The sequence below is a fragment of the Rousettus aegyptiacus genome, unplaced genomic scaffold (genome assembly GCF_014176215.1).
Source record: "Rousettus aegyptiacus isolate mRouAeg1 unplaced genomic scaffold, mRouAeg1.p scaffold_m13_p_4, whole genome shotgun sequence".
Lineage (NCBI taxonomy): Eukaryota > Metazoa > Chordata > Mammalia > Chiroptera > Pteropodidae > Rousettus > Rousettus aegyptiacus.
The window spans coordinates 38708632-38735700 of record NW_023416307.1 but is presented as its reverse complement, the minus strand read 5'-3'; the positions used below and the strand labels follow the sequence as shown (position 1 = coordinate 38735700).

Sequence of the window (27069 nt, the reverse complement as noted above, 5' to 3'; positions counted from 1 at the left end):
CATTCATATCTCTGCACCCTACCTGCTTTTCCAGAGAAAGAAATTCTCCCTTGTTCATTTTCAAATTCCCTCATACACTCACCTCCTGCTTAGCCTTTCTACATATATTACTGCTCAGAAAATAATCAAGCTTTTCTCTTTCTCTCTTTCGGAAGGGCTAGTAGGAAGGTTTTGCTTCTATTCCCCACTTCTTCTGCAAGATTTTCTTTCCCCCTTTTCCTCTGCCTCCTACTTCTCTAATCTCATTCATCAGTTGATTAAAAACACTGTCACACATCAGTAGCCATCTGTAGCAATCATTTTCAACTACTTTATTTTTCTCTAGCCTGCCTTTAACGAATACATTGACATAAGACTCAGATTAGATATCAGAGGCATAATATACCAATATACATACACGTTTCGAACTTTTAACTTTTTAGCTAATTATAGAGTAATATTTTTACTTTTGATGTATTTTCCCAGATTAGCTAATTCATGGCCTGTGAAACCACTCTTAGCAGTGCTGCCAGGGGAAGTCATCTTGATCTCATTGGTGTGCCTCAGAAAAATATCAGAGTGTATGTGAGAGGGCCAAAGGTTCAGGAAGTGGAAAAGGATTTACTTCAGTAATGTCTCCGAAGGAGAAAATGGGGGTGATAAAGCCACCTCGATTTTTTATTCTTTTGTTGATTTCCTTTTGGACCTATCAAATGAGGTGCTGAGATGAGCCCTTTCCTCCCTAGAACTCAACAATTGAAGTGAAGATGCCACAAACATCCCTAGAATCAAGAAGATAAAGCCTAATGGGGACAATGTAAGGAAGAAAGTACTGCAGTGCTTATAGAATCCATTACTGGATATAACCCAACTTGAACAATGAACCAAAGCTTTATCGCTGTAATAGCAGCCTCCTTTTTCTAACCTCTGGGTGATGAAAGGCTTCAAGCCCAGATTTCCACAAAATGAGTAAACAAGACTGACTACACTCATGTTGATTTGTTTTATTCCTGGGCTTATGAGTTAGAATAGGTTTGTTACAAATCAGGAATCACGGACCCTGCTTATAATAAAATGTATTATCTTCCACGTCTCCACAAAGTACGGGAGGCTTCTGATAATACATTAGGGTGTGGTAGAAAACAGAAACTGGGGAGTCAGGCAGTTCTAGATTTCAACCCTTCCCTTGCTACCTAAGAGCTTATTAACCTCAGACAAGTTAATTAACACCTGTGAGCTTCAGTTTACTCATTTTGAAAACCTAGAGGTAAGAATATATATTTAATATAGTTGTGAGGGTAAAGTAGGTGCCATAAATCAAAGTGTCTGGTACAGTGCAAGGAACGTGGTGGTGCTCAAGAGCTGTCTCCCCTCCCCTCTCTACACTTGCCCTCCACTGTTCTCCACATTGTACTATTTCTATTGTGTGGGGAAGCCGTGTGGGCAGACATCCTCTTCACAAGGATCTGATGAGGATTAAAGAGATAAGGTAAGTATACAGCACAGGGCTTATCCCTGATCACTCAGTAAATATTTGTTCTTGTTCTTCTTCAATTGTGAGCTAATTTTGGCCAAGATCCTCTGGGCAAATTGATAAAGACCTTAAGAACTGTTCTATACACCCGGTTTCTTCTGCCAGAAAGCAGTGCGTCATCTTGGAGGCTTCTCTCATTCTTCCTGCTCACTCAACTGCCCCAAATGTAGAGAATTATCAGTTGGTGATGATCTTCTATCCCTTTGTCACTTAAAGTATGATTTGTGAAACTGCAGCATCAGTATCACCTGGGAAGTTGCTAGAACTGCAGACTCTCAGGCCCATCCCAGACTTACTGAAATAGAATATCCTCGAGTATATGCACCTTAAAGTTTGAAATGTATTAACCTAGCCAAAACTCCAGAAACCCTGTAAAAACTAAAAACAACCCAAATGCTTCTGAATTTACCGTAAAATCTAAATATCAGTATATTAGAACTGAGTAGACAAAGTCTACTTCCTCCCTTTAATGTCTTTTTTGTATCGGGGGTGAATAATACTGGATTATAAATGAGGTGGTACATTTAGGAGAGGAGGTGATGTGGGGTAGTGGTTGGGATCACAGGCTTGGCTGTCATACAAATATGAATTTAAATCCTAGTTCCATTATTGATTAGCTGTGTGAATTGGGGAAGTTCCTCATCTACAATATGGGATTGATAATAATACTGACCAGTCTTTGTGGGAATTAAATGGAATCACGATTACAAAGTGCCTAGCATACAGTGAGCACTCAGAGAGGGTAGAGGCAGTGTCTATGAAATGATGTGAAGGGAAGGGCTTCTGTGTATTCAGCCTTGAAAACATAGATCTAATCTAACTACTACTGTATTTGTCTACTGCTGAACACTATTCATGGGAAATATGATCGGGACCTGCAGATTTTTATAGCAGAATTAAATCTTTGCATAAGGGTCTCTCCTGATTCATCAGCAGAGACCATTTATGCCCAAAGCTCTGTTCTCACAGGTTGTTCATGGAGGAACTGACAATTAGTTTCTGAAAATTCATCTAAACGCTGTTAGATGCCTGAGAGATTTGCTATTAGAGAAAAAGTTGGAGATATGTTATTTTCATTTACTCTTCAAAGTATTCTAAGTTCTAATTTGGCTTAAATTTTATCTCCAGAAAATCTTATAAAAGCCTAACTATTTCACCTTCCTGCTTGTACCCTTCAATGTATATTCTCAATTATTCCTGCATATTGATTCTCCCCAAGAGTTGATGTAAATGAGAGCCACATGACTAGCATCTATTAAGTTGATCAATGCTATAAATTTAAGAAGTTAGAAGAAAAATTTTTCTTTCCATAAAACACACATATTTCCTCTTGTCGGGTAATAGTAATTACATAATGAATCATACCTACCTTTTCTAATTGGTTGCTAGGATGTTCTGAGGTAAGTAAGTTGATGCACAGTAGGATTGCTAGCTTAGGTGACCTAGATATGTGTTATAAAATTATATATAAAATTATATTGACAGGCCTAAAGTAGATTTGAATAAATAGTTAGATGTACTATATTATTGGATGAAAAGACTCAATACTGTAAAAAAGTATTCAGTATCTTCAAATTATCCTAAAAACTTAATGAAATCCAATTAAATTTCTTGGAAATTTTAAGTCCATTAAAAAATAAAGAATGTCTAGAAAAAATATTTTTTAAATGACATAAAAGGGTTTCCTTTCTCTTAAAAAATATATTATATCATGATAATAACTGAAAGGGTGTGATATTGATGTCAGAATTGGTTCAATGTAATTCGAGTAATAGCTTTGAGTATATTTAAGAAATTAGCATACCTACAAGGTACAATTTTTTATTGCTAGATAAAAGGACCACTCAATAAATAGTATTGGAATAATCAACTACAAGAGCAGAAAAAAAAAGTTAAATCCCTACCTTATATCTTATTCAATTTCTAGATGGGTTAAGATTTAAATGTTAAATATGAAAATAAAATATTAAACATGAAAATAAAATATGCTAGTACTTTAAAATGTAGATTAATTCTTATATGTAGTCTTGAGGTATAGAAAGATGTTCTAAATATAAATACCAGTGTGAGAAAAAAACAAAGAAAAATATTGACATTTTACATTAACATTAAATACTTCTGACAGAAAAAGTACAATAAAACAATTACAAAGCAAATGTTAAATTAAGAAAAAAATACTAAAACCCATGTAGACTGAGGGTTACTAATCATATATAAAATGCTTTAAAAAAAAGATGAACAAACTGATAGAAAAATGTCTAATAAGTAATAATAGGAAATTCACAAGAATATAAAATGGCCAATAAACAGATTTAAAAAATTTCTAACCCACTAATAATCCAAGAAATATAGATTAAATAAGACCTTTCAAATAAAAATCTCTTCAGTGTTGTTGAGAATTTGGAGAAGAAACAGAAACAGATATAGCAGAATAAAAAAGTTATCAATGAACTTATTCTAATACTAAAAATGCCTACTCATGAATACAGACCCAAAATTACAAATGAAAATGCCATATTCACTCTTTAGACTATTTAAAAAATGTATACATTCCTTGGACATTATCTTTTAATTAAAATTTTAAAATAAAAATCATATATATATGCCATACAACATGATGATTTGATATACAGTCATGCATCACTTAAGGACAGAGATTGTTCTAAAAAATGCATTGTTAGGCAATTTCATCATTGTGCAAACATCATAGAGTGCACTTACATAAACCTAGATGGTGTAGCCTGCTATATCCCTAGGCTGTATGGTATAGCCTCTTGCTCTTAGGTTACCAACCAATATAGTGTGTTATCGTACTAAATACTGTAGGCAATCGTAATGCCGTACACTATGACTTTATGACAGCTACAATGTCACAAGATAGGAATTTTTCAGCTCCATTACAATCTTAGGAAACCACCACCAGATATGTGTCCACTTTTGACCCAAAGTTCATTATGCAGCACATGACTGTACATATACATAGTAAAATGACTACTATAGCCAAGTTAATTAACGTCATCTTCACAGAGTTACTATTTTTGTGTGTGATGAGTGCACTTGAAATCTACTTTCTTAGCAATGTTGTTCAACACAGTATTATTAAATATGGTCATCATGCCTTGCACTAAGTCTAGAGAGACTCAGTCATCCTACATAACTGAAAATTTATAACTTTTGACCAACATCTTGCCATTTTCTCCACCTCTTCACCACCACCAGTTCCTGGTAACTACTGTTCTACTCTGCTCTCTGCCACTTTGAGTTTGAATTTTTTTTGTTTTAAGATTCCACAAGTAAATAAGATCATACAGTATTTGTCTTTCTCTGTCTGCCTTATTTCACTTTGCATGGTGTCCTTCAGGTTCATCCATGTTGTCACAAATGATAGGATTTCCTTCTTTCTCATGGTTGAAAAAGAAAGAAAGTGTGTGCGCGCACGTGTGTGTGTATCACACATCTTCTTTATCTGCTGACGGACACTTAGGTTGTTTCCATGTCTTGACTATTATGAATAATGCTGCAAAGAACAAGGGAGTACAAATGTCTCTTCAGAGTACTAATTTTGTTTCCTTTGGATATACACTCAGAAGTGGAATTGCTGGATCATATGGTAGTTACTATATTTTACTTTTTGAGGGATCTCCACATTATTTTCCATACTGGTTATACAAATTTACAAGCTCACCAGCAGCCTACAAGGGTTCCCTTTTCTCTATGTCCTTGCCAGCGCTTGTTCTTTTTTGTCTTTATGATAACAGTCATTCTCTTCTATCAGGTTTCAGGCGATATTTCATTGTGGCTTTGATTTGCATTTGATGACTGGTTATATTCAGCACCTTTCTGTGTACCTGTTGACCACTTTTATGTCATCTTTTGAGAAATGTCAATTCAATTCCTTCACCCTTTTTTAAAATTGGGTTACATGTTTTTTTTTTTGCTATTGAGTTATTTGGGTCTCTTAAGTATTTTTGGATATTAACACTTATCAAACGTGTGGATCTACAAAAATTTTCCTTTCCATGGGTTGTCCCTTCATTCTGTTGATTGTTGCCTTTGCTGTGCAGAAGCTTTTTTGTCTGACGTAATCCCATTTATCTGTTTTGCTTTTGTTGCCTGTGCTTTTGGGATTATATCGGGGAAAAAAAAAATCAATACCCAGACAAATGTCAAGATTTTCCCTGTGTTTTCTCCTCATAGTCTTATTATTTCAGGTCTTATATTTGAATCTTTAATCTATTTTGGTTGCTTTTTGTATGTAGAGTGAGATAAGGGTCCAGTTACATACTCCTGTGCATGGAAAACCAGTTTTGTCAGCACGATTTATTGAAGGGACTGTCCTTTCCCCATTATGTGTTCTTCACACCATAAATGTATTATTTTGGGGTATTCTACTCTGTTCCATCAGTCTATATGTCTATTTTTATGCTAGTACCATGCTGCTTTGGTTACTATAGTTTTGCAGTATATTTTGAAATCAGGTAGTGTAATGCCTCCAAATTTGTTTGTTTGTTTTATTTATTTTGCATCAAGATTGTTTTCGATATTCAGTCTTTTGTGGTCTCATACAAATTTGAGGATTGTTTCTTCCATTTCCATGAAAATGTCATTGGAATTTTGATAGATTGCATTGAATATGTAGGTTGCTTTGGGTAAAATTTTCATTTTTATTAAATAGATTACATACTGCATAATTTTAATTTCTAAGTTTCTATTTTATAATTATCACCCCCTTTCCATTTATATACCTATTAATATTTTGTCAATTATTTTTTCTTACTGAATATAGACTTAAGTTTGTTTATTTTATTGACCCTTTCAAAGAATATACTCCAGGACTATAAACCCAACCATTTTTATCCTTTTTACTCTAATAATTTCTGCTTTATTCTTCATCAATCTCCATCCTTTCTCATGGCTTTTCTGGGTACTTTGAAAGTCTTCATTCAGGTTCCTGGAGTGGCGGTGTCCTCGTCCACCTCTCTGCACTATGTCTGGTGGCCTCCTGAAGGTGCTGCCCAGCAATTCTATGGAACATGGAATGGAGCCAGTACCGGGACCAGCACTTCCATGGTGACAGTGAAGAGCAGGAAAAAATTACTCAAGAAAGCTGTACGTTATATATTGGAAATCTTTCCTTTTACATGACTGAAGAACAAATCTATGAACACTTCAGCAAAAGTGGTGACATAAAGAAAATCATTATGGGCCTGCATAAAATGAAGAAAACAGAATGTGTGTTTTGCTTTGTGGAATACTATTCAAGAGCAGATGCAGAAAATGCCATGCGGTACATAAATGGAATTTGTCTGGATGACCAGATCATTTGTACAGACTGGGTTGCAGGCCTTAAGGATGGCAGGCAGTACGACCGTGGACAGTCTGGGGGCCAGGTACAAGAAGAGTATCAGCAGCACTATGATGCTGGAAGAGGGGGCTATGGAAAACTGGCCCAAAATCAATGAGTGGTGAGAAACCCATCATAAAAACTTACTCCTTTAGCTTTCTGAATTTGACATATATTACCCAAGGTCTGCAAACCTGCCCATTTTTACCAAGCTTTGATCAATGCCTCTGAGCTGGTAGCCTCTTCATGGTTTTCCTCTGAAAATTATCAAAGGACAGAATCCAAAAGAATGCCTTTAATGTCTTAGAGTATTGGCCATGTGTCAAGTTACCAGAATGATTTTCTTACCAGGTTGAAAACTGTTTCTTGGTAGCAGAATTGATCTATAATGTTGATCAGCCTAGAACACCATGCTTCTTTTAGGAAAACTGGAAAAATTTTTAAATGTGTTTACCATGTTTACATATAAGTAGGCTCGTGGTCCACACTGGGGCCTGGAATTACTTTTTAAATTCTAAGTTTTCATGAGATAAAGTTTAATGAAGAAAGTTTTGCCATGTTGTATAGCTTTGCTCTAAGTTAAGATGTTTTTGTTTGTTTGTTTATTTGTTTATTATAGTGACATTGGTTAATGAGATCCAGTAAGTTTCAGCTGTACATCTTAATAGTACAGTGCATATATATATATATAATATATATAATATATATATTTACATTGTGTATTTATCTCTCATAGTTAGGTTTCTTTCTGTCATCACATATTTGACCCTTTTTTAATGTGAACATCTTTGAGATTACAGTAAGTGTATGTTTTCTCATTAAATTGAAACTGGTTATTTGAATTTTTTAAAAGAACTACAACTACTTTTAAGTGTTTAGGAAAGAAACCATTCGCAAATATTTAATTTCATGAGGACACACTTTCATTTTTTCGATTTCTTTTTTCTCTGTAGTTTGAATTAATATATTTTATGTTCTTTTGTAGTAAAACAGAACGTAGATTTCTACAAGCCTTAAAACCACAGACTGTGGTTCTATCCCTGTTTTTGTATTTCCCATATTTTTCTTTGTCTTTCTTCTTATTTCTATTCTTTCTATATCTTTCTACTTTAGGTATGTCTCTTATAAACATGAAGTTGTTTGATTATATTTTGAGACTCGATCTGAAAATATTTATTTAATGGTGGAGTTTAACCCAGATTTATTATAATAACTGGCAATATTCAATCTAGCTTTGGTCATCTTATTTTGTATTTTTTTGTTTCTTTTACATAGCTCTACTATATTGCTCATATTTTGTTGGAACAATCTTTACATTTAGATTATAATAATTGTTATTAATTTTTGATATTTGTGTCACATTTCAAAACCTTATTAATAACAATAAAATCATTCAATCACTTAAATATTGAGCATTTACCATATATCGCACAGGCGGAGAAAATTCTGCACTAAATAAAACAGACATGGTCCTTGTTTTCAGGGGATTTTTCTTCTTAGAAGATGAAAAGAAATGATGGATAAATATGCAGAAAAAGGTTCTGCCAGTGGTAACCACTTAGTGAAAAATTAAAGAAGGTACTCACTTTAAATTGGGAGGGCAAGCAAAGTCCCTCTAAAGAGCTGAGACCCTGTTGATGAGAAAGAGGCACAGTAAAAAGATCAGTAACAATCTTCTTGACATTGAGGGAGGAAAGCCTTAGTGCAAAGACTCTGAAATGGGAAAGAGTTGTGAGTTTGAAAATCTGAAAGAACCCGGAACATATTAAGTGACTGAGAAACTGATAAAAGTTGGCAGTTACCAGATAAAGTAGGACTTTGTAAACCACAATAAAGAGTGTGGATTTTATTTTAAGTGTAATGCGAAGGCACTGAAGGGTTTTTAATTGAGGTTTTGTTTTTGTTTTTGTTTTTGTTACGGGGAAGGAGTAACATGATCTAATTTTCTACTGTAAAAGGTCTCTCTCCTGCTGTGGTGAGAATCTATTCTAGGAGAAGCAAGAGCATCACCAGGATAGGTGATAGTGATGGAAAGAAGTCACCAGATTTGGGACATCTTTTGGATATTGAGATCATAGTATGGGGAGTATGAGGGCAAGAGCAGAAACAAATATAATACTTAAATCTTTATTTTCAGCAATTAGGTAGATGGTGGTATTTTCTGATATGTAAATGCCTGGGGAAAAGAAAAGTTTGATATACAGTGGGAAAATTATGAGTTCTGTTTTGACTAATTTAACTTTGAGACGCTCATTGGGTATGTCAAGTAGTCAGTTGGGTATACAAGTTTAAAGTCCTGGGGAAAATTCAAGGTAGCAACAGAGATAGGGTTCATTATGTGTAATTAAAGAGAGAGGGTGCGTAGGCCAAAGCCCTAGGCCAACAGCCAGAGGTTATGCAATTCCATTTGCAGTATATAAGATAAACCCCAAGTTTCTGGTCCACTGGTCAATCTTTTCCATCTTTTTACAGCTGGCAGTTTTTTCCTCATAATTTATATTTCCTCATTTATTTCAATGGGAAATTGGAATGGAGGAGTATTAAATATTTAGGTCTAAAGAATCATCTTGAACTAAAAATCAATTGTAGAACAGTTAATTCTTCAGGCCTAAAAAATAATCTGAATGATTGCTATTCATACAATAAGTGTACTAAATTGAAAGTTTCTTGAAGAAGAGTTTTTTGCCCATTATACACATAAGTGCCTCCCACATGCTTTGTATGTAAGAAGAGGCTCAAGGTAACTCTGTTGAATACATGAAAAAAGGATCCAGTGCATGAATATTCAAGCTTCTTGGTGTCAAGTCTTTCTACAGGTGAATCAACAGAACATCCAAGCACAAGGAGGTCTTTAGGGCATAGTGGTCTGGTTCCACCAACTACTAGTTGAGTGACCATGAGTTAGTTATCTAACTTTTTCTCTTCTTTAATAAGATAGTAATTAATGATGATTTAATACTATAACTAATATTAGTAATATTTAACATACGAATAATGGGAACAGTAAAACCATCTCTCAGTTTTGAACAGATGTAATGCTTGAATGCAATAATATCTGTAAAGCATTTAGCAGTGCCTGGTATAGAGTAAAGGCTAATAGGCAGTGATTCTCAGAGCTCTGCCCAGGACCCCAGCTCTTCCGGCAAAAGCCCCAAAGTCCCATGTGACTAAAGCAGAGTGAGCTGAGGAGGAGAGGACAGGTGATGTTGTCAAAAAGGGGGCAGGGCCCAGATTAGATGGTGCTTTGTAAGCCAGAGTCAGGAATGCAGATTTTACTCTATGGGAGAGAATGAGCTATTAGAGAGTTTTGAGCAGAAAAGTGAAATAAACTGGTTTATAGTTAGAAACAGTTTTGCTCACATTTATAGTCATAGCTCATAGAACAGTGCTCAATACGGAGTGCTTGTTTAATAAACATATATATAACTCTAGAAATATGCAATGCTAACTGATGTCAGTTTCATTTCTGCTTATGTTTTTAGCTACTTCTCATGTACGTTCCAGTGCTGCAGGCTTAAAGGTAGTGTTAATGAGGTATCTCCCCACCCCAAACCACTACTTGAGAGTTCTCCACTCCCTCTCTACTACCGCACAGAACATAAAATGTACTACTTAGTTGGAGCTTAAAATTTCCACCAAATCTAATACTTCCCAACAGAAATGGCTATATTTTAGATAATTATCAGTATTTTGGCATCACCTCATTTGTTACTTAGCAAAACTTTTCCTCATTACATTTTCCTCAATAAAAGATCTGATCATTTCTTAGTAAACATCATTCTTTGGTATAAAAAAGGGAAAAGAGAATGCCTGCAAATCTATTTTGGTGTCATTGATGCTCACATGGGAAGTGATTATCCCATTATTCACCACACAATTTTTGGTGCACCCTTCTGCTCGCTCTCTTTCCTTTCCTTCTTCTCTCCCTCTCTCCTCCCCTACAAATATAGTTAATTTGGGAAGAATCCAAAACATAGCAATAATAACAAAAGACTTGGAAACCATGCCATTAAAAAGAGTGTAAGAGAATGGAGTGTGAACTACCAAGAGATCAGATAAATGATGGAGGCAGAAAATATTTTAAAATACCATGTGGGAAAGAAATCTAAAAAGAAAAGGGATTATTTTTTTCTCAGTCTAGACACTTAAATTAGTAGTTTAGAAAGGAGAGTTAAATTATGAACCATGTAAAACATATGCCTAATAATATATTCACTGTGAAAATGTAGCAGAAATGGGGAAAATGGTAAGATAACATTGGAGGACTCAGGATGTTGCCATGGTCCTTCGAACTATCTCAGGCAATGGCTTCCGAATCCAACAAAAATATTTAAATCTACATACTGAGCAGGTGCTGTTGCACATAAACTGGCACAAATGGATAGAGCGCAATCAATTTATTTATTTATTTATTTTAAAACTTTATAGCTATCCTTCTATGCCCAACCATGGGAGAAAGGGGAAGAACAAACATACAAAGACATCATTCTTACCCACCAAAGAGCTATAGTTTTGGGAAGGAGACAGTATGTAAATAAATACGAAATAAAAGTTAAAGAAGTCAGGGGAGAGAGGACTTGTTGAATATGGAAGAAGCCAGTCTCAAGGTTCTGAATTTGATCCTAGTTATGGTACTGCTTTAAAATTCACTCCAGGGATCCCACTGGGACAGGTGAGTGGGCCAGTATGAATCGCCTCTTTAAAATCTTGCCCCAGTAGATATGATCAACGGGAGAACCCATTTATTCTATGGGCATGTCTTCAAAACCGTAAAACACTTGAATGAAGGGTAAACATCTAGTCAACCATTTTGCTGCCAAACATTTGGATTACTCTTCCTTTTCTTAGTTTTTTTTTTTTTTTTTTTTGTCTTGGTGGTTTAGTGTCAAGAAGCTAGTGTGGACAAAGTTAATATCCAGATTTACCAGCCAAACCTTTAGGACCCTTTATGGCCAGGCTTCAGCTTCCCGACTCTTTGTCCTCCTTCCATTCTAGCCCCTTAAGATTCCCCACAAACTCTACCTGGGAATACTCACTGTTCTCCAAATATGCCCTTGTCCTTTCTCTCTGCTATACTGCTGCCAATGGCATCTCTACCCACACATGTCAAGTCCCCCTCAATCTCTCTGTTCATGTCCCCATCATCTATAAGGGCTCTGCTGAAACTCCACCTCTTCCATGAGTCACGTAATCTCACTTTCTTCCATAGTCTTGTCTTTATATCTCCAACCCAGACTACAATGTTTATTTTTATTTCCTGCCCACTAGTTTATAAATTCCCAGAGGTCAATTATTATATTTTTATGTTTTTCATACTACCTAACAAAGGGCCTAAAACAAAGTAGCTATCCAGTAAACGTCACTGGATTAAGTTAGAAGTGAGATAGTCATTAATTAGGAAATGGCAAGGATGAATACATTTGCCCAGTTAGAAGATTCTTTTAAGACTATGGTACAATTTTCTAAAGTTTATGCTGTTTTAGGAGAATTACAGGAAATAATGCATGTGTACTTTATAAAATTGGAAAAAGAAAAATTGAAAGGAAAACTTTACTCTTACTCCATAATTCAGACAACCATTGATAATATTTTAATTTATAAATTTCCTCCTAGTTTTTAAAAAAGTTTTACATTGTTGTTATTTTACTCCACAGATGTATGTATTTTCTCCTAAAGATTATTTAATCTTTTCATAAGTACTTTTAATTACAGTATCTTACTCTATTGTTAAACCATATTTTACTTCATTATTATCAATTATTGGACATTTAAGATGGTTTTCACTTTTTTTCTGTTTAAAATAATTCAGTTCTGAGTCCTTCTAAATAAGAGTTGTCTATACATCTTTTTAGAAATAGTGCTTAAGGGGTATTTAGGCTATTTTTTTTCTGTAAATAATCTAGCTTGGTCTTTTAATGAGCTCCGGTATTTTTTGTTTTCCTCAGCTCTGCTGAAATAAATTCCTGTCCTTTGAACCTCTGCTGCCCTCTTGACATCAGTTATGTTTTTGGCTTTTTATACTGTCCAGGTCATTTATCAATTCCTTTCGCTGGCTGCCTTGATATGTTCTAACAGATGCTTCTAAATGAAGCTGGACATATTCCATGTTCTCTAGTCACTAGTTCTTAATTGATAGGAATTTGGGGAAGAGTTTTAAAAGATTGAGTCTTATATTGGTAGAGTCTCTTAGTTACCGTGAAATTTAGAAATAGTTTTGCTGATTTTACAAAAGATCTTATCTTTAGTTTTGAATATTTTAAAGTAATTTCACATGTACCATTTTATTAAATCTTATAAAAAGAACAAGCAAATGATATTATCACTTTCCAGATAACGAATCTGAAGATAAGAAAAACTGTATTTGTTTCATTTTGCTGCTGTAACAAGTTACAGCAAACCTAGTAGCTTAATAATACAAATTTATTGTAATTCTGGAGGTCTCAGTGGGCTAAAATTGAGGTGTGGTAAGGCAATGGTTCCTTCTGGAGCCTTAGGGGATAATTTGTTTCCTTGACTTTCCAGCATCTAGATAGATAATCTAGGATAAAATCCCTATCTCACATTCCTTAACTAAATCACATCTGCAGGGTCGTTTTTTGGTTTTGTTTATTTATTTGTTTGCTGTATAAGGTAACATATTCACAGATTTGGGTGATTAAAATGTAGACATCTTTGAGGGGCCAGTATTCTAACACAACTATTCACAATAGAAGTAAAAGCTATAGAAGTAATGCGATGTTGCTATATCGCATTAAGCAAAGTAATTTGAGATCGCTATAACATAATGACCACAAAAGCCACAATCCATACACCTGCTTAGAAAAATCATTTTTACAGAAGTATGTATACGTGACACAAGTGTAGGTTTCATTTGCCATATATCAATGTAGTTGCCCAAGATCAAATTTACATTTATTCAATTTGGATAACTCCTGTTCCTTTTGTATGATAAACCTGAAACTGCTGTGTCTCCAAATGTTCCCAGTAAAGGATTTTTAAAAATTACATCCTAATTGTAAAAACATGCTTACTGCTCACACTTTGTGTGGATTAATTAGTGTAATTAGTCCTGTGTATATAACCACTGCCCAAAATGTCCCCAACAGCTAAAAAGCAACCAGCCATATAATACCTTGCGGACAACTTTGCATCTAAAGGCCAGGCAACTAGTGATTTACTTTTTTTATATAGTTGTCAGAAAAACAAGCAAAAATAGGGCACTTCAGATTTCACATTCTGCAAATGAAGACGAATTGTAATACATTTTTACATTAAATTGGTTTTCATCTGTGAATGAGCTTTATTGTGTGATTGGATAAATATGAAGTTACTTCTTATCCAGAATAAACAATGCTGTGGCTAATGTTAAACAGAAATCATTACGTTTATATCAAGGTCTCTTAACTCTGGATTTTAAAAAAATCTGTGTGACTTTATTTTTGTTATAATTTATACAAATTATTGGAAACGGAAGTTTTTCTCTCACGTATTAGGACAGGGGTCACTCTTGTTAAGGGCACCATGAAGCAGGAGATTACAGTTGCTATGTATTTTCAACTTAAGGACTCAAACCAACAAGCTCATAGTTTATGGGAAAGCCAAAAGGAAGCATGATGTATAACACCTTAAATATAAATTGACATTAACAATAATTATAAAAGAATTCTTCATATAAATATATTGATTTAAGTATTTTTAATGTACCAAACTTTAATAAAAAGCCTTTTCTTATAAGGATCCTATATCTTTTCCTTTAAAAAATATAACTAACTTAAGGCCCACATAATCATTGAAGTATTTTTGATGTCAAATCCTTAACAAAGGTCACAATTACTCTAAAGAACAGAACATTTTAAAGGATTTTTCTCTTAAAAAGTTTTAAAGTAATTTACTTCTTTCTCTTTATCTCTCTCAATGAACACAGAGAACTGGTTGTTTTTAAAAACTGTTTACAATTGAATATTTAAAAATGAAAATTTCTTTTTACTTAATGGAATATTAGAGGAGAATTATTATCAAATATATACATACCTACCATATAGAAAATATGGTGATAAAAGGATGTACATGTAACTAAATATGATATTTTGATATTTGGAACAGGTGGACCTTTCAAAAGAAGGTTCCTAATTATTCATATACTGTTGAAATTATTTTAATTTTGCATCTCAGCAGATATATTTGTATGCTGGAAACAGGTGTTCATCAAAAGACGGTGATAAAGAGACACTGCAGTCGGGACTTGGAGCCTAGCCCACATGGTGTGATGACAGATAAATTAGAAAAATCCTGCTAAACATCTCTACACTTCAGAAGGAGATTACACCTTTTTAAAAAGGCAAAACATGTGGTTCAATTACTTATTGTCTTGGCATGTGGTTATGATGAAAGACAGAGTCTTAAACATCAATAGAGCTAAACTAACATCCCAGATGGGCTTCGGAAGAGGGGACTCCTGCAGCAATCCACCTGCACAAAAAGCAACTGGGAAAAAAATTAAAGAAATGCTTTCCTTTCCCTCCCCTATTTAATTTGTTTCTTTATATTAAATAGCCATTTAATGAATAACATGAGCTTTGGGGAAAAATAAGAGCTAAAATGTTTCTTTAAATGTATTTTCTGAGAGATCCAGCAGGAGATGAGTCAGGTCTTGCAGCTCTCTGCAGAAGGTTGTGCAGGCCTCATGTGGGTCCCAAGGTTACAACAGGTAAACCGAGCCCAGGGGAAGCGAGGCAATGTAGAGCTGTATGATGCACAGGACTACACAGACAAGATGCTGTGTGACCTTGGGTAAATCACAAAACCTCTCTGGGCCTCATTTTCTATATCTGTAAAGTATTGAATTGTGATTCCACTTGGTCTCACGCTGCTACAATTTGAATATAATCTTCACTTCAGTCATAATGCATGCAAAATAAATGCCACTGGGGACAAACAACACAGAGAGAAGCTCAGTGGGGACCAACATTCCTCCATAAACCATTTCTACATTCAGACATGACTAGAATACCCCACAGTTCTTCAGATGTTCGATACTATGTCACAAGGTAGCCAAGAATTAGTAGTGAGATGGAGGGGTTGAGAGAAGAAAGATAAGGAAGGATAGAGAGGAAAGTTATGATCTACTGATCATGTGTATTGTTGAATCCAACCAACAACTCTGCTAAGTAGGTATTACTAATCCATTGTATCTAAAACTAAGATAATGATCGCCAGCACCTACTGAGCAAGAATCATGCTAAATATTTCTCTGTGCATTAGCTTACTTAACATTTATAGGAAATCTATTAAGTAGGTTCAAAAATAATGTCATTTATTTACTATTATTGTCCTTCTGATACTGAAATAATTGCTATCTTTTGAGTAAGCCTTGATCATATGCTCTGAACTATGTTAAGGGCTTTCTAAAACTTGGTTTTATTTAATCCTCCTGACAATCTTGAGCTAGTTGGTATTGTTGTCTCTATCTACTAAATGAAGAAATTGAGATTTAGAGAGGCAGAATAATTTGCCCGAGGTCAAATAGTAAATGATAGAACCAAGAAAACAGAGTAAGATCTTACAATCACTGCAGTAAACTGCCATTAAAGGCTCAAAGAGATTTCCTAATGTAAGATCCCAAAGTTAAATAGTAATCAACAGAGGTGGGATTTGAACCCTTGTTTGTGTGACTCCCAAGCTCTCCTTTTTCAAATATTCTGGCTAGTGTCAGAACTGAACAGCATACAGTCATTTTCAATAAATGTGTTCGTTGCCTGCTATGTTCAATGCACTGTGACAGGCTTGATAAGAGATATAAAGGAGTAAGCACCATTCTCCCCAATCCCATGAGGTTTACTAGCACCTTGGGGAAATCAAGACATACATTTATAAAATATTTCAGAAAAACAGTAAGGATATAAAGCTAAGCATCAAAAGAATCAGTAGACACTATAGGTGCTGAAGAACATCAGAGACGGAACTCACTTTGGAGTGGGACAGTCAGACAAAGCATGAGGGAGTGTGAGGATAAGCAGGAGTTTTGAAAATTGGTTTTTGAAGCAGAGCTACATGACCATTTGGCTGGGATGGTCCTGAAAACTCCCTGGAAGCAAAGACTGAGAACAGAGAATGAACATAGTAACAGCATTTTCTAACATGTAAGAGTTGGAGATTCAGTTGACAAGGTAGGTTGGGGCCAGATTTTAGACTTTGAATGCAAAAATTGGCTTACGAACATTTGAGAGTCCTAAACGGCAGGGTAATGTGATTTATTTCAGATGGTGAAGACTACACAACACTTGCCTAGCCCCCTACTCACCGCCCCAGAAAAGGAACCTTCGGGAAGAAAAGAATGGTTTCTCCTTAGTATAAATATTGATAATAGGTGAAGTCCTAATCCAGTTTTTCAATATTTTTGTCATTCTAAATATTATAAATGCATATTGTAGAAAAGATTTAGAAAATGCAGTATAAAGAAAGCAAAGAATACTCATAATCCTATCACTTAGAGACCATCATTATAAACAATTTGGTGGATTTCCATGTAATTATTCGAGAAATATTTATTGAGTACCTACTACACCCAGACACCACTCTAGATGCTGAGTCTATAGAAGTGATTAAAACAATCCCAATTTCCTGTTCTTAATTGGAGTTACACATACCTATTTCTTTTTATAATGAGTCTATGGATATGTGTTCTTTATGTGTGCTTTATTCAGTTGTCATATATGTACAGTTTTTAGCTGATTCTCACTGAATATAACATACAAAGCATTTTGTTACACTTAAATTTATTAAAATCATTTTGAAACAGTTAAAAATTAAAGTTAATATGTAATGTTGTTAAAATTATTTGGAATTTTTTAGTAGCTATGTAATTTATAGTCTCTAGATGCTCAAAATCTTATCTAGTTATTCTTATTATAAGAAGATTTTATTATTATTACATGAAACATTTTGTGAAGCTGATGAAAGTTACAAACAAGCACACCAAATTTAGCATTTAGGTTCAGGAGTTCATAAATCCTTTCAATTAAGAACCCTAATTTGATCATTTCCCAATTGTTAGACATTTGAATAATTAATTTTCACTATTATAATTAACACTTAATGAATATTCTTGCATATAATGCTTTGTCTGTATTTCCAATTATACTATAAGGGTGGATTCTGAGAAGTAAAAGTTCAGCATAGAAAAATATGATCTTGTTTTAGGTCTTCAAGGCATCTTTTGCTGTTGGCGTGTAAAGTCTTCTACTCTCATATTTCTGTTAGTTTTCTTTATAAATCTGTCAGTCTTTGTTTAATAAAAAATTTAAGTGCTGTTATTTGCACATAATAGTTCATGATTATTTTATCCTCATTTTAAATTTTTTATTAATATAAACTGACTTGCTGTCTCAGTTGATGCTTCTTGCCTTGAATTTTTACATTTTCTAATATTAATATTGTCACTCCTGTTTTTTTATCTACTGTCATATCTGTCAATGTGACTTTTTATGTTGTCCATTAGGGTAACTTCTGAACCAGAAATGTCTATTATTGGTTCTATTTTTAGTTTTAAAATTTATATTCAATGGAATAAGGTAACAATTTTAAAAATCGTTTTCCCTTTTTTAAAATTGAGCTTAAGAAATTTATAATTTTATTTATAAGTTTGGCAGATATCAGTAATAATTTCTAAGGAATTTTTGGTAATGTTCAGTCAATTTATAGATAACTAAACACCTTCAAATATTTAAATTTGTATTTATATATTTAATATATTTGGTTTCTTTTTAAGTACTTCAGTTGTCTAAATTAATGAACCTAGCCTTCTTTAGTGCATAAATAAAAAATCCAATGTTTACATTTATAAAAATAATAGTTATTTTGTTTGCCAATATTATGCTTATTAAACTTTAGATTTCAACTTAAAACTGTAAATATAAATCATTCAGTCTAACATATCAAATTAACAATTTAGCACAATTAAGTTGGAATTACAAGGCTGTAACAGACCAAAATTAATTGATTTTGAAAAAATAGACTCCAATAGACTAAATTAATTCCATCATTCTAAGTACTAAATATGCATATGTACCTTCTTAATGCAAAAATATTTATATATTATGTTTTTAATTCTTTTCACCTCTTTATATTTAATTTTAAGTTCTCCTGGGGTGGAAATATGCATACTTACTAAAAGATAACCATTTCCATGGCAATTAACTGAGGCTTAATTCTACATCTTTCTAGACCTAAAGGCATAAAACCATTCATGCTGGGGTGACTGAGGTTGCTCATAGCCCGGGTTCCAGACTAGGCATGAGAGCCATGTCGTCAAGCCTCTGGACATCCAGTGTCTTCTCACTGCGCTGGTTGCCAGACTTCACCTGCTGTATAGCTACTAATTAAATTTTTTAATTAAATTATAAAATTTAATTGGTCTTATTGTTCATGTAGCCCACATCCCTGAATTAAAGTTTTAAATATCTTCCTTATTGTTTTCTCTATTATTACTTATTATTTACTATATATTATTTATTTTCTGGGTTTTTTTTTTTTTTGCATTTTGAATCTTATCTGTTATACCCTATATTTGTCTAGTGATCTTGAAAATAGTCTATTTTTATTTTAGTAATGATTACCTTTAAGTTTAACACATACACACACACACACATGCATGTGCACACACATACATTTTCTTTCATAATGAAACAGCATCTAATGACTTCTGAATTGGATGAGAAATAACACATTTTACCTCTCCCTGTCCTTCTCTTACCCATTTCCCAACTTTCTGTTATTATCTTGGGTTCTGGGTTCAGATTATTATTAGTAGTAATAGTTGTAGTAGTAGTATAGTCTGGCTATTGTGATTTCCTCATTTTTATATTTCATTGGTGATTTAATGGGATTTGGCAGAGAGGGGAGGCTACATGCATGTGCTCCATTAGCCATTTTGCCAAGAAACCCATTTTAAGGTTATTATACATACTGCTAAATTATTTTCCCAACAAGTTGTACTGATATTACAGCTTCATTGACCATTCATGAGGGTACTCATCTCACTACATTCTGCAGAATGAACTAAGATTTTTGGAATATCCCTATTTGATAGACGGAAGTGATATTTGACCATTATTTTCATTTCTTTAGCTGGGGGGAAGAAAAGGTTAGGAACTCCAGTTCCAGTGATCTTCCTCTGATGAAGCTGCAGTCACTCCTGAAGGAAACCTCATAAACTGAGTTGGTCTGATTTAGGGTCTTGTCTGTAAATGTTACTAATTAATTTTCTAGAGGATATTTTATACTCTTTTGTACAAGACACTTGTACAAAAAATGTGCAGTGGGTAGTAGTTGTTTTTAATACCAAGAATCCATGCACTCGGTCTTAGTCATGGAACATTGGCATGGTGCTATATTAATTCTCATAAAGTAAATAAATTAGTTAATCAGTAAATTCATGTTAACAGAAAACTACAGTCATAATAACTAATTTGTAAAACCTATGGTACTGGCAAATATTATGATAAGATATATTGGTCTAATGGTGTTCTGCAAATAGGTTCTGATTTGCAGAACTAACCAACACAAAAGCATTCATTTCACGTGAAATATTCATATCAGAAATGTTGACTGGAGTGATTGAAAGTCATTCACTTAAAACTAATAAATAAATGCACTTGTTTCCTTTATAATACTGGATAGTCATATTCAATTTAGCAGTGTTCCTTTGCATTATTCTTGTTTATCAGCAGAAGTGACTTAGAATAAAATTTAGCTACCAATTTCCTTGTTAAATAGAGGAAGATATATATATATATATATATATCTCATACACACATGTGTATACACATTCATATGTGTGTGTGTTTCTACATGAATGGTAAAGGCAGGAATAGCATTTTAAACAGAAGGCACAGCATGAGCAAACAGATGAATGTTCATCTGATTGAGGCGGAGGAAGCTAGCCAATATTCACTGTAAGACTAAGGTACATAAGGCCCTCTGTAATGGCTAACCTCATTCTCATTACTACTACTACAATATCAGGTTTTTACCTTTAAACCAGGTTTCGATAAGAATTCCAAAGAGAAAAGAAATACAATGAAGTAACTTCACCCAGAAACTATTCAAATGTGTGGTTTAATGAAGGCTGCAACACATTTTAGCATGTGTAAGAGTTTCATGGACATCCATTCACTTACTTAAAAGGAGATCAAGTGTAGCACGACTGTACAAATATTCTTTGATAATTAATGAATAAACCTAATGAGAACTGACATTAAAGGAGTTTATACCAGGCCCATGCGTTATCTCATCTTATCCTTATAGTAATTTATGAAGTCATTTATCTCATAATCCCAAGAACTTAACCAAGGTCAAGCAGCTAAGAAGTGAAAGACTCAAGATTTGAACCCAAGCTTTTGAAATCCAAAGCCCATGCTTTTATTCATTACTCTGAGAATAATGATGATGATAACTTCAGAACATCGCAGATATATTTTATTTTGATATAAAGCCATAAACATTTAAAACCTGTCTTTGTATTTACTTTGTCATCATGTGGAGCTGAACATAAAAAAAGTTACCTGTGCTTAAACAAGAGCTCTCAGTCTTGCTGTTCTCTTTCTCCCCTCTCCACTGTATCTTGGATCAAGGTCATTGTGCTGAATTTGTGGCCCTACAATCACTTCCATTTCATGACCACAAATTGTGATGTCCAAAACACATAAATATGACTTTATGGCCAAAGTATCTAGAAAAAGAATTCGTACTCTAACATAAATATCTATAATAATGGCAAAAGAAAGCAGAAAATTATGGCCAAAATAAATTGCTTTTTTGGTATAAACATCGTTTTTTTCAACGTCTTGTCACTATAAAAAGCCCCGCTTTCAAACCACTAGTCACTTCATCCTTTTTTTTTTTAATTTTGCCCTTCTAGTTCTCCTACTTCATAAAAAGCCAAAGTTAGAAAACCCCCTAAATTAACCCCTTTCCCATGACATTATCATTTATAGTTTCTAGGCTTTATTAAGCAATCTTAGATTCAGACTGCCAATGATAAAAGAAGAGGAACAGAAGGCATGGCAAATAAGAGACGACAGAGAGGAGAAATGTTACTGAAATGACAAATATTGCACATTGGCAGACAGACGGCTGATTTCCTTCTTCTTAAAGAGCTCTTCAACCTCACAGGAATAACATTGATGGCCCCATAGAGAGACTGGCAAAGGACTTGAACAGGCTGTTCACAGCAACAGAAAATAAAGTGTTTCTTCGTCATTTGAAAAGATACTCAACCTCAGTCATAATTTTTAAAAATGCAAATTAAAATAATAAGATACAAAACTTTCAAGTTAGGGGTAAAAAATACTAGTTGTGGGGAAATAGTCACACTCATATATGACATTTGGAGCACAACTTAATATTTATCCAAATTCAAAATGCTTGCATTCTATCATGGTAATTTTTTTTTATGACAGTAATCTTACTTCTGGGAATATATACTACAGTTGCATTTGTACCACTGGCCCAGAAATAAGTGCTCAGGGATATTATGGGAACATCGTTTCTAGAAACAAATCTCTGGAAATGGCCCAAATGTCCCAAGCACCATTAAAGTACTTGGAAGGCCACACGAAAAGACAGCCAATGATGGGCACTGAAGAAAGGGACCAAGGTCAAGAGTGGAACAGTGAATCTGTTATTTTCACCACATATATTTTTGTACCTTTTTATTTTTTTAAAAAGAAAGTATATTAAAAAATAAATTCACTAAAACAAAAATTTTAAAGATGCTTTTGGAGTTTTAGAAAAGAAAACCAAGGAAAAGCAGCCACAAAATTTTCAATTTCTTCCATATGACAGTTCCAAGGATTATAAGGACACAACCAGAGAGGACAATCTGGAAATAAGCCCTAGGATTATATGCTAAATTTGTGTGCTTGCTCTGTTTTCTTCCTTAAAAATGAACCAATTTTACCCATCATAATGTTAATAGATCTTCACTGTTGAAATGTCAGACTTTAACATAAAATGGTAATACAAATAGTTCAAATTATTTAACTTCAAAATCATTAGCATTCTTCAGGCTGTCTTCCATATGACCAAGAATATTTTTCGATTTTTAAAACGTTAACCTTTAAAGCCTTGGTGAAACCTGTGCACTGTGAGACATTGACATCTAAGATACCATATTTTTATCTCCATTACTATGCAACATAGACCAATGATCTTATAAATTCTTCATGTTTGCCAAACACATTACATGGAAAATCATAGTGTTAATATGGAAAGGGAAACAGTTTTATGGCATCTAAAGGACTGAAAAAATTACCTCTAATCCTTTTGGGAATCAAAGAGGCAATAAAGTGAAATTGAGTGCAGAAAGACTCACATTGTAAATCCATTTACTACCAAGGCTTGTTTATTCAAGGATTTATTTGTGCCAGTAACTAGTCACCAAAGCTTAATAGCATGACTTTACCAGAATTTCATTTAAAGAAGTGTCTGATATTTTTTCACAAATAGTGTTCAGCTGATTAAAGCCTAATTACACACATTGAATTAAAGGTGTGAGTACATAATAAAATGTTCTAGCTAAAAGGAATCTGTGTTGGTGTTCGATTTCCAGCTAGTAATTTGGCTGGAATAAAATGGAAACAAGAAAGCAGGATTGTTTAAAAGGTGCAGCTTCATGACAACATGCATTTCTAAACTGAAAAAAGAAATAGACAAATACACTGCACACATTTTAAACAGGATGTACTGAAATCTAAAACAGCTTTTTCTATTACCCAAGATTCATAATAATAATAATAGTACAAACCACACTCAGGGAGGCCAATAGCCAGGAAAAAAACATATTTCCATTTTAACGCCTTTAGATGATCAAAGCATCAGCTTAATATAATCAGCTGAAATCCATTTACCCGCAAGCTTGCCACTGCGCCCAGGGACAGCTTTCCCTTCCAGCCCTATCTATTCTGGAACAGGTGCTATACTAGTAAATTAATTAGTCTGTGGAGAAGCACCTTGTTCTCCATCTCTGCAGGCCTCTTGTGGGTCAGGGCCTTGAGGACTTCGCCATCTGGGCAGAGTTCCCCCCAGGGAAACAATCAAAGCCCACAGATTGCAGCCTACGGAGGAAGGTTCAGATGACAATTAACCTTATTAGGCCTCATTTTTTACAGTTTACAGTGTGTCAACATGTTGGCTCCATAAATAATCTGCTACATCAAATAGGTGGAAAGAAATTGTTTCTCCTTTTGTTGAAAGTTATAAAGCCCTCCGGAAAAAAGTACAATATTTAAGAGAAATGGTGTCATTTGTAAATATCCAAATATTGGGATTATTGAGTAGGAAGCTAGACAGGCTCTAGATTTCAAATAAAGTTCATGAAAAAACTATCATCCATTTTTTGCTGGATATAAATTCTCAGAGGAGAGGAACTTTAATTTCTTTTCTAGATCTTTCAAAGTTTTCTCTCAGGCTTAATGCTTCCTATATTTGTCATTTTGTAGTATCTGGCCCACTGAAGAAATACATGTTTCTTTTTTCAAGTTGTATTTTTGCTCCTTTTTCTCAGCCATAGTTATACATATATGATCCTGTTGTCCCGAAAATACAAAATAAAATCAATCAAGACAATATCAACAGATATTTGAGCTTACATTCTTATCAGAATAAGCTTAATTAAACAATTCAAGAATAACCTTGCAGCCTGGCACAAACAAATGCCCAATTTTTTATTTTAAGTCTTCAAATGTAATTTAAAAGAGAATTTATTAACAGATTATCACAAAGATTCTTGTGAGGACCGACTCAAAGAGTTCTTACGTATATTCTGTGCCTTAATATCTGACAGGGTACTGGGACACACTATCTCCTTCAATTCTATGACATGATTCCAAGTTAAGGTTTTCATCTTGGGAAAGATACTTTCCCTGTTGGCTTCTCCCTCTTTTGCAGCTTCCTTAGACAGCTCCAGTGGGGCCTCGTGAGTCACCACTGGGTTAATGATGTGTTTGGAAGCTTGCTGACAGTGAGAGCAGCTTTGTCTTCTCACGTATCCCCTGTGTTGATTCATGTGTAAGTTGAAAATATTTGCAAACTTGAACTGTTTGACATTATAGCCCAGGAAACTCATTTGATTCTGTCTAAAGATAGTTCTGTAGCATTAGAAGTGATGAAAGAAAAAAAAAATTCATAAAATGTAGCTTTTATAACTTTAAAAAATAGCAGCAGACTTGATATTGCTATTCACATTCAAAACAAATTTCCATTGAAGTCACCTTTGAAATTTGGATATAATGTGTTTAGCTATAATTTCTCCAGTCACGATATCATGCTTTTATTATGTATGTGCAAAAATGAAATTGGAGGCTAAATGAAAACTTTACATAATCTTCTAGTTTTGATCAGAAGAAAATCAGAAAAAAATAAGAACAGAAGAATGATCTTAATGTACAAGCATCCTTATTTAGCATATGCCCTTGTGTTATTAAATAAATAATTGTCATACCATTTAGTAATATTAGCTTGAATCTAACCTTATTACAGTTGTTTTTTTAACCATGAGTTACATGGTTATATCGTGACTCTATTTTAGTTTTGATGGAAAGCTCAGAGCCATTATTAGCAAATATAGAAAGAACTTAAAGCTGAGAGTGGACCATGAAGCTAAGGTATCTATCTTGCTACTGAAGAAAAGGCTAGAACAGCCTTTGACAAAACAGTGCCCTCTGGTGGGTATACAAACACCCAGAGTCAAAGCAATTCTCTCACATGGGCTGGGGTCAGGAGTTGAGAACTGAGGTGCTGGATGTTACAAAAAAAGAAATGCAGCATCTAGGATAATTCCAAAGACAAGATGGCCATGCTTCGCTCATACAGTAAGTATTGCTGAGGGTCCACCATGAGCCAGCACTGGTGCTATGCATGTGGGATGCAAAGATGAACAGAACAAAGTTCCTGCCCTCAAGTAGCTCATGGATTAACATAACCACACTGAAGAAAAGTAAATATGGAAGAAACATAAAGTTGGGAAGGAAAACTAGATCTCCAAAGGAACAAATGAACATTTTCATACAGGCTCTTAAAAAAAAAAAAAGCCAAACCCAGCCAATCAACCAAGCATCAAGGTAGTTCTTGAGTACCTACAAGAGGTTCACCCAAAAAATAATTGTTAAAGCTAGCACAAAACAAAATTAGATAAACTCTGGTTATCCATAACCCAGGACCTAAAATGGTCCTATCATTCATTACTAACACTCTGAAAGAGATGAAGATCTGGGTCTCAGAAAGATCCTTTCTTCTCTCTTTTCTCATTTAAAAATGTTATTAATAAATTCTCTTTTAAATTACAGTTGGATGAATCCTCAGCAGTGCAAGGTTGGGAGAAGACACATTTCAGAGTCCACTATGGTCCCTTTATACTTGTCACCCATGAGGTCATCTCATGGACTTCCTGGCAGGAGTATATCAGAGTCCCATGGTAGGTAGGCATGAGATGATCAACCTCAAACTCAAGACTGTTTATGATTACCAATTGGGTGGTCAAATAAATAAATAAAGCCTGGGTGGCGATGCCCCTTCCAGCATTAACCATATCTGTTTTTCACTTTAACCCTAAAAAGTCCATTATAGTAATATGTATCTTGATGCTGTGTTGCATACACATGTTTTTTATATATCACTAAGTGGTATTACCAGGCAGATAAAAGCAATGGAGTTACTTTGGTGAATGATCAAAATGACTCAGATCCAAGAAATCAGAAAGAAGACAGATGACAAATGGCACTGGTAAAAGTTTCCTCTATGATCCTCCACAAGAAAAGCTTTCTTTAATCCCTGGTTTGATTAATCATTCCATTTCCTATGTAACTCCAGTGAACCCTGTACAAATTTCCTAAATAACACCTGTTACACTAAGATGCACTTTGTTTATATACTTGTCACTTTTTACTAGATAAATTTCTCAAACCTCTTAGATGCCAGGGACCATATCATTTATCATCGTATCCCCATTTTTCTATTTTTCCTAGAACAATGCCTAGCACAAAGTAGTCACTCAATATTAACTGGTTGAGTTACTATTCAAAATATGTAATCTTTGAAAGAAATATATATTATTACCCATATTTCATTGGATAAGTAGTATAAGAAGATAGTTTACATATAAGAAAATTTAAATACAAAATTAACAAGTGGAAAAATTATAACGTTGATAACAGAA

General features: G+C 34.1%; 1 long non-coding RNA gene and 1 pseudogene across 1 annotated transcript in view; one reads left to right on the top strand and one right to left on the bottom strand.

Annotated features, from left to right (window-relative positions):
- Positions 1-27069, bottom strand: part of LOC107507035 — a 239226-nt gene that overhangs the window by 95364 nt on the left and 116793 nt on the right. The gene's annotated exons all lie outside the window — the stretch shown is intronic.
- On the top strand, positions 6501-6975 carry LOC107507032 (annotated as a pseudogene).